This window comes from Ylistrum balloti, unplaced genomic scaffold (genome assembly GCF_031769215.1).
Source record: "Ylistrum balloti isolate Yb309-2 unplaced genomic scaffold, AGI_CSIRO_Ybal_v1 Utg370556, whole genome shotgun sequence".
In the NCBI taxonomy this organism is placed as follows: domain Eukaryota; kingdom Metazoa; phylum Mollusca; class Bivalvia; order Pectinida; family Pectinidae; genus Ylistrum; species Ylistrum balloti.
Window position 1 is genome coordinate 557,691 of NW_026782350.1, and position 10,690 is coordinate 568,380.

A 10,690-nucleotide genomic window follows, 5' to 3' on the forward strand; every position below is an offset into this window, starting at 1 on the left:
GGATGATCAACCTCCAAATAGATATAAGCTACTCACGAAATACCGTTACACATATGGATGTTTGAGTGATACAACTGCCATGTTGTCCTGAAATGTTTTTTAACTTTCATAAATTAACTTGCAATTCATTGCACGGGAAGTGAAAACAGATCTTATATCATAGATTGAGCGGAAAGGACACTGGTATTAACCGAGACGAATCACGTGATGATCACGTGATAATTAACAGGAGATTAAGAGGACATCTTTATGTTTTAAGTATCCCGATGGAAGATAATTTAGATATATCAACAGATAGTACAAATGGTTGTCAGATAAAATTCGGAAATGTTTGTGTTGGATTATGTTCACGTGTCGGTATGCTCTTGTTTACATATATAGCATACCTTTGTTTAAGTGCATCATTCACGCAGTCATATATGTTTGACAATGCCTTGAAAATGGTCATCATTTGTTTGATGAAATTTTGTGGAAACACTTCAAACTTATCAATGTTTATCTATTATATCAGTGTCAGACTTAATTGCCATGTATAACATCAGTTATTGGTGACCTGTATAACATGACATCAGTTATTGGTGACCTGTATAACATTACATCAGTTATTGGTGACCAGTATAACATTACATCAGTTATTGGTGACCTGTGTAACATGACATCAGTTATTGGTGACCAGTATAACATTACATCAGTTATTGGTGACCTGTATAACATTACATCAGTTATTGGTGACCAGTATAACATTACATCAGTTATTGGTGACCTGTGTAACATTACATCAGTTATTGGTGACCTGTATAACATAACGTCAGTTATTGGTGACCTGTATAACATTACATCAGTTATTGGTGACCTATATAACATAACGTCAGTTATTGGTGACCGGTATAACATTACATCAGTTATTGGTGACCTATATAACATTGTGTTAGTTATTGGTGACCTGTATAACATTACATCAGATATTAATGACCTGTATAACATTACATCAGGTATTGGTGACCTGTATAACATTACATCAGATATTAATGACCTGTATAACATTACATCAGTTATTGGTGACCTGTATAACATAACGTCAGTTATTGGTGACCTGTATAACATTACATCAGTTATTGGTGACCTATATAACATAACGTCAGTTATTGGTGACCGGTATAACATTACATCAGTTATTGGTGACCTATATAACATTGTGTTAGTTATTGGTGACCTGTATAACATTACATCAGATATTAATGACCTGTATAACATAACATCAGGTATTGGTGACCTGTATAACATAACATCAGGTATTGGTGACCTGTATAACATTACATCAGTTATTGGTGACCTGTATAACATAACATCAGTTATTGGTGACCTGTATAACATAACATCAGTTATTGGTGACCTGTATAACATTACATCAGATATTAATGACCTGTATAACATTACATCAGGTATTGGTGACCTGTATAACATTACGTCAGTTATTGGTGACCTGTATAACATTACATCAGTTATTGGTGACCTGTATAACATTACATCAGGTATTGGTGACCTGTATAACATTACATCAGTTATTGGTGACCTATATAACATAACGTCAGTTATTGGTGACCTGTATAACATTACATCAGTTATTGGTGACCTATATAACATAACGTCAGTTATTGGTGACCTGTATAACATTACATCAGTTATTGGTGACCTATATAACATTGTGTTAGTTATTGGTGACCTGTATAACATTACATCAGATATTAATGACCTGTATAACATTACATCAGTTATTGGTGACCTGTATAACATTACATCAGATATTAATGACCTGTATAACATTACATCAGTTATTGGTGACCTGTATAACATTACATCAGATATTAATGACCTGTATAACATTACATCAGTTATTGGTGACCTGTATAACATTACATCAGTTATTGGTGACCTGTATCAGACAACATCAGTTATTGGTGACCTATATAACATTACATCAGTTATTGATGACCTGTATAACATAACATCAGTTATTGGTGACCTGTATAACATTACATCAGTTATTGATGACCTGTATAACATAACATCAGGTATTGGTTACCTGTATAACATAACGTCAGTTATTGCTGACCTGTATAACATTACATCAGGTATTGGTGACCTGTATAACATTGTGTCAGTTATTGGTGACCTGTATAACATAACAACAGGTATTGGTGACCTGTGTAACATTACATCAGTTATTGGTGACCTGTATAACATAACGTCAGTTATTGGTGACCTGTGTAACATTACATCAGTTATTGGTGACCTGTATAACATTACGTCAGTTATTGGTGACCTGTATAACATAACATCCGTGGTGAGGTTTAATGTTGCCTAGTAAAACCTTGTCATCTGTTGTGAAATTTAATGTTGTCTAGTAAAACCTTGTCATCCGTGGTGAAGTTTGATGTTCTCCAGTAAAGCCTTGTCATCCGTGGTGAGGTTTGATGTTGTCTAGTAAAACCTTGTCATCTGTTGTGAAATTTAATGTTGTCTAGTAAAACCTTGTCATCTGTTGTGAAATTTAATGTTGTCTAGTAAAACCTTGTCATCCGTGGTGAGGTTTGATGTTGCCTAGTTAAGCCTTGTCATCCGTGGTGAGGTTTAATGTTGCCTAGTAAAATCTTGTCATCCGTGGTAAGGTTTAATGTTGCCTAGTAAAACCTTGTCATCCGTGGTGAGGTTTGATGTTGCCTAGTAAAACCTTGTCATCTGTTGTGAGGTTTAATGTTGTCTTAGTCGGAAGATCATATGGAGACTACAGACACCGTTTGGTGACCTCGTGTTGATTTAGCGGAAACTGCAGCTGATGACCTTTGGAATATTCAAGGTCATTGATGATGCGGCACAAATATGGCTTTTTAAACCTTTCCGCTTGGATAGTCCCGATTATACTGCAACTCGTCAATTTATGAAAGTTGAGTTACACTAATAAAGGATAGGATGTTTTAATATTAATGATATTTTTACAACTGAAATCTGTTCAATCTCACAATCTACCGTTCTTTGAAATAAAAAAATACTGTAATTTCCTACATTTATCTCACGCTCATTGCATCCAAACTTTTCAACTACAAACAAACGCTGCAGTAATTTGAACGTAGATGACCCATGAACTGCTTTTCCGTCAACTGGTCAATATGGTCAAACTTGGCACATAATATCTGGCGATTGAAGCATCATCCAAAACATTAAACTACGATAATTTTTCATAAATGGTCCTAAATATTTCGAAACCCCGTCCATTAATTGGAATATAAATGTCAAGATAGTTTTGGATTCCAAGGAAAAGTACGCCGAAGAGTGCCGACACGAAAGCGTTTAATTCGCCCCCAGGGTGGGTTAAAGTCGTACTTAAAGGAACAAGCAGCTTGAAATATACAAGGAAAGCATTCCTTGACCCTGATGTTAAATCTACAGTTAACGTTTTTCATAACAGATATACCGCTGTACTTGAAGAAAATGCGTCCAATATATCTCATTTCATTTTTGGCTCTACTGTATCTAACGCTAAGTAAACAATTAAAGTTATGTGCAATATTGATTCTTGTCAGACAAACAGTATTACAGTTCTTGCATTCAAAAAGAACAAGGTTTCCTACACATTTTCCAAATTTTCAAAAAAAAAATAAATAAATAAATAAATAAAAAATAAAAGAAAGAAAGAAAGAAAAGAAATACTGGCTTATCATGCTTCGGTATTACAATTATTTAGATTGTCTATTAATGATAAGGATACGGACCTCCCACGTTTGTATTTGTATTTAGAGCCTCTTATTGCTTTCTCGTCTAGTTTTTCAAACAATAGTTTGCCAAAGCCTCTTACTTCTATTTCAGGGTTGTGATATTGTTTACAGAAGAAGTGGAACTAATGATATGTAGGCTTAATATAACGAAAACTCCAATCAGCTTTAGAACATTCTTCAACATCCTCTCCAAGAACATTTCTTCTAGAAGAACATTTGATTTTCCCACTTAGTACACACTATATCTCATGTAAAATTGGGAAAAGACCTTCATTCTCTTGATATGAAAGATTCTCTCTGTTCCAAGAAAGGTGGACTGTGGTACAAATATATTGTTGCGAATTATACTCACGGGCATTTCCAGAAATAATAGGTACAACTCAAAGGAGAAATATACCCTGAACGGAGGGCGAACTCGTAAAACGAATTCCAAACTGACGATGTCTTTGTCTAGTTTGGTGGCAAGATCTTTTAGCAGATTATCGGCATACATGTTGGAACAAACTGTGTTCGTCTCCTGGCAGACTTGTATTTGTTTTCGCACAAGGCTGAATTCCTGGAAGACCTTATCAAAACAGGCCATTAAGGCGTTATGAGGTCCTTCGATTTCATTTTGATATATTGATGACGTAATCACTTACCACTTATCTCCATCCTTATGCGACAATGATACCAACAGGAACAGCTTTCCATCAATGATGTATCTGACGGTTAATATCCCTATTGTGAATTTTCCTTTTCTGGATAGAAACATCCCTGTATCCCCAACCCAAATCCCAAAAAAGGTTTTTTCCCCAGTATCAAGATTTTCTTGCCGTATCTCGGCAACTGACAAGCAAGCAACTCAAGTTTTCGAGAGATGCAAAATAATTAATTTCATTATGGAAAAATCTTTGTGCGATGTGAAGCTGGGCGTGTTTGATGCACGTCAGTTTGCACTTTTTTCTTATTCTCAGTGAAGAATTTGACATCACTCACTTAAATTGACAAATATTTACATGGCTGTAGTCGTCGGTGAAGCAGAAGATGCTTTCTCTTCCGGAACACCCATACGTATTTAATTTGTAGTTCATTTATGACTAATGATATTAAGAGTATTGGACAAACAAATGCAATATTAATACAAGTTATTATATTAATATGTTTTCACACAAACCTTACGTAAGGATTTCCGGAAGGAATACGTATTCATGAATCAAACACCACAAAACAAATTTGCAAAGTTTAAATAAATAAATAAATAAATAAAAAAATAAATAAAAAAAAAACAAATAATAATAATAAAAACTGTAATGTTATTGATTAAAATCTAGTCACCATTAATTTTTTATTGATTAGGAATTGTATTAATAATATTTAGAGATTATCAAGTCATTTTCTATGTCGGTTATTGAATTGTATTGTTCACAGGTGTATCTAATCATTACAGGTTATAACCACAATGTTTTGGATTCTATGACAAACATTTAAATACTACATCGATTCACCGTCGTTAATATTCAATTACTTGATAAATCACTCATTTTGATTCGTGTTGTTTTTGTTTTAATATAAATTATATCTTTACTTATTCTTCTACTTTTAATTAACGATAGTATTTCAATTATTCTTTTAAAAAGAATTTATTCCATTTTACACAATTTACCCGATGTGATGTGGTATTAAGCCGTAACATTTTTTTTTGGTTTTACAACCAAGTGTAGATAAAAATGTTAACCATATGTTACCTAAAGCCCGCTGTGTTTACATACATATATATATATATATATATATATATATCAGCAACGTATTATATGTCATTAAGAATAAAACACAGAATATGATTTTTAAAAAAGTTGGAGTTGTCTCCCTTACACTATGATGCATGGATAGCTATAGGCAGTATTCATATGTAGTTTATAAAATCTGGATTGAACTTACAAGAAGTTGAAATAGAAACGGAACAACAACATGCTGTAAAATTAAAACTAGAAAAAATCCTTTCTGCTTCAAGCTTTTGGGAAAACCGCGAAAATTTGAACCATTAAAACATTCAAAAACTAGTTTTAACTAGGCATAGAAAAAACTTTGTCAATCTATGTTTTTGTTTTCATCGTTTTACGGTCTATCGATAGTCTTTTAAAACCAAAAAGGCGTCAGAAAATAACACTCACAAAATAAATGAAACTCAGACTATTTAGTCAAAGAATCAAGCATGAGATATCTGACAGTAAAAAGTTTATCACACCAGTGGTAGAGGTGAGAGGAGATCATATCAAATTTGGCATAAAAACACTCATAATGCAGTTGATTAATTTCTATCACGTATTCATTTATCAAAATAAAAACACAACATTTGTAAATAATTTTTTATTAATCCAGATAAAAATATATATTACTTAAATATTAGAACCACATAATAGATATTTTAATGAAGGTTTTGAACATCAAAAACAAGATTTTATGACGAACCATTAATACTGACAGAGAGTGTAGGATTGAGTCAACCATATACAACCTGTTGTATGACGAACCATTAATACTGACAGAGAGTGTAGGATTGAGTCAACCATATACAACCTGTTGTATGACGAACCATTAATACTGACAGAGAGTGTAGGATTGAGTCAACCAAATACAACCTGTTGTATTAGGAACCATTAATACTGACAGAGAGTGTAGGATTGAGTCAACCATATACAACCTGTTGTATTAGGAACCATTAATACTGACAGAGAGTGTAGGATTGAGTCAACCATATACAACCTGTTGTATTAGGAACCATTAATACTGACAGAGAGTGTAGGATTGAGTCAACCATATACAACCTGTTGTATTAGGAACCATTAATACTGACAGAGAGTGTAGGATTGAGTCAACCATATACAACCTGTTGTATTAGGAACCATTAATACTGACAGAGAGTGTAGGATTGAGTCAACCATATACAACCTGTTGTATTAGGAACCATTAATACTGACAGAGAGTGTAGGATTGAGTCAACCATATACAACCTGTTGTATTAGGAACCATTAATACTGACAGAGAGTGTAGGATTGAGTCAACCATATACAACCTGTTGTATTAGGAACCATTAATACTGACAGAGAGTGTAGGATTGAGTCAACCATATACAACCTGTTGTATTAGGAACCATTAATACTGACAGAGAGTGTAGGATTGAGTCAACCATATACAACCTGTTGTATTAGGAACCATTAATACTGACAGAGAGTGTAGGATTGAGTCAACCATATATAACCTGTTGTATGAGACACCATTAATACTGACAGAGAGTGTAGGATTGAGTCAACTATATATAACCTGTTGTATGAGACACCATTAATACTGACAGAGAGTGTAGGATTGAGTCAACCATATACAACCTGTTGTATGACGAACAATTAATACTGACAGAGAGTGTAGGATTGAGTCAACCATATACAACCTGTTGTATGACGAACCATTAAAACTGACAGAGAGTGTAGGATTGAGTCAACCATATACAACCTGTTGTATGACGAACAATTAATACTGACAGAGAGTGTAGGATTGAGTCAACCATATACAACCTGTTGTATTAGGAACCATTAATACTGACAGAGAGTGTAGGATTGAGTCAACCATATACAACCTGTTGTATGACGAACCATTAATACTGACAGAGAGTGTAGGATTGAGTCAACTATATATAACCTGTTGTATGAGACACCATTAATACTGACAGAGAGTGTAGGATTGAGTCAACCATATACAACCTGTTGTATGACGAACAATTAATACTGACAGAGAGTGTAGGATTGAGTCAACCATATACAACCTGTTGTATGACGAACCATTAAAACTGACAGAGAGTGTAGGATTGAGTCAACCATATACAACCTGTTGTATGACGAACAATTAATACTGACAGAGAGTGTAGGATTGAGTCAACCATATACAACCTGTTGTATTAGGAACCATTAATACTGACAGAGAGTGTAGGATTGAGTCAACCATATACAACCTGTTGTATGACGAACAATTAATACTGACAGAGAGTGTAGGATTGAGTCAACCATATATAACCTGTTGTATTAGGAACCATTAATACTGACAGAGAGTGTATGATTGAGTCAACGATATACAACCTGTTGTATTAGGAACCATTAATACTGACAGAGAGTGTAGGATTGAGTCAACCATATACAACCTGTTGTATGACGAACCATTAATACTGACAGAGAGTGTAGGATTGAGTCAACCATATATAACCTGTTGTATGACGAACCATTAAAACTGACAGAGAGTGTAGGATTGAGTCAACCATATACAACCTGTTGTATGACGAACAATTAATACTGACAGAGAGTGTAGGATTGAGTCAACCATATACAACCTGTTGTATTAGGAACCATTAATACTGACAGAGAGTGTAGGATTGAGTCAACCATATATAACCTGTTGTATTAGGAACCATTAATACTGACAGAGAGTGTAGGATTGAGTCAACCATATACAACCTGTTGTATTAGGAACCATTAATACTGACAGAGAGTGTAGGATTGAGTCAACCATATATAACCTGTTGTATTAGGAACCATTAATACTGACAGAGAGTGTATGATTGAGTCAACCATATACAACCTGTTGTATTAGGAACCATTAATACTGACAGAGAGTGTAGGATTGAGTCAACCATATATAACCTGTTGTATGACGAACCATTAATACTGACAGAGAGTGTAGGATTGAGTCAACCATATATAACCTGTTGTATGACGAACCATTAATACTGACAGAGAGTGTAGGATTGAGTCAACCATATACAACCTGTTGTATGACGAACCATTAATACTGACAGAGAGTGTAGGATTGAGTCAACCATATACAACCTGTTGTATGACGAACCATTAATACTGACAGAGAGTGTAGGATTGAGTCAACCATATACAACCTGTTGTATGACGAACAATTAATACTGACAGAGAGTGTAGGATTGAGTCAACTATATACAACCTGTTGTATGAGACACCATTAATACTGACAAGGAATGCCGTATTAAACTCGAGTAATATGCGAAATATTGTATTAACAAGAAGGTCAAGGACGAATGTTTTACCTGGTCTGGACACATCACTATGAGCAATGAACACAACTCAGTGTTTCCGTATAAGATGTTGGGTGTAGACATTTTGAGTTATTATCAACAAAAAATGAAATATTGCTTGATTGTTTGTTGCCTGTGAGGCAACTAGCAATGAAGCTCGCTTTCTGGTGAATTTGTTTAAAAATACAAACAGCTCGCTTCTTCAGATAGTTCACAAAAACAACCTCTACGTTTAAACGAAAATGTACAGTCCCCGGTCTACACGCAAGATATTACACCAAATACTTTTAAGAGTTGTTGCCCTTGGTCCAATGATATCTTGAAACAAAATACCATTTTACCTCCGTTTTTAAATTTTAATGAGCAAACATTCTCCCTATATTAAGAAACAAAAAAAAATGTTTTCATCGGATGTCAATTTAAAAAAAATGCGTAAAAAAAAAGAACAAAACAAAACAAAAAGCGATTTTAAAAAGACAAACATACATTGCTATAGAAGATGGAATCAATCGAAACTCATTAGATAAAAGTGTTATAAACGAACCACTAAGTACGAACTATTATTGTCATTCGACGAAGCATAGAATAGATTAATCACCTGTACATGGTACATGACATGTCGATATGAAGCACTAATGTACCAGTTAATCACAAACCTATTTCATTGTTGAAGAGTCTACTGGTTCACAGGGCAGTTCCTAGTGTCACACACATGTTGGTCGAGTCATGTCAACTGATAGGTTCGAATGATTTAATGTAACATTTTACACGGAAACTCCATCAGTGTCGAGCAGCCTTATTATGTACTGTTTTATATACATGTAGGTGGTTAGGTAAGCAGAATACAATAATCATGTCTATTTATCGATCTTCATTAGCTCAATCAGCATCTTACAGAGCTAAATACTTCTCTAGAATGAGCTCCAGAACAACCGTACAAAGTTTTGTATGACTACCTTTAAATGGAAATTTGACCTTGACTTTGACCCTGACTGTAGGTGTCTCTAGATATCAGTCCTTGTGACCCTGACTGTAGGTGTCTCTAGATATCAGTCCTTGTGACCCTGACTGTAGGTGTCTCTAGATATCAGTCCTTGTGACCCTGACTGTTGGTGTCTCTAGATATCAGTCCTTGTGACCCTGACTGTAGGTGTCTCTAGATATCAGTCCTTGTGACCCTGACTGTAGGTGTCTCTAGATATCAGTCCTTGTGACCCTGACTGTAGGTGTCTCTAGATATCAGTCCTTGTGACCCTGACTGTAGGTGTCTCTAGATATCAGTCCTTGTGACCCTGACTGTAGGTGTCTCTAGATATCAGTCCTTGTGACCCTGACTGTAGGTGTCTCTAGATATCAGTCCTTGTGACCCTGACTGTAGGTGTCTCTAGATATCAGTCCTTGTGACCCTGACTGTAGGTGTCTCTAGATATCAGTCCTTGTGACCCTGACTGTAGGTGTCTCTAGATATCAGTCCTTGTGACCCTGACTGTGGGTGTCTCTATAGATATCAGTCCTTGTGAACCAGGTTGCAGGTGTCTAACCAGACATCCTCATGACTGCGTGACCTTGGCTGTTGCGACGACATTAAACCTCATACAAGCAAAATTGAACTAGTTGGTAATTCGTTTCGTTGTTGTTTGATTTCACACGGAGACAGTGTAAGAGGATGATGGCGTCACTCCATGTTGTTTTTACAATGTATATATATATATGACCTGGACACAGTGGCTAGATATTTATTTTATATTGCTTAACGTTCTAACAACGGTTATGTTCATTAAAGGACGGCCTCTCAATGTGTGTAAGGTGAGTGTATGTGATGAGAGCGTGTGTAGGTGAGAGGGGTCTC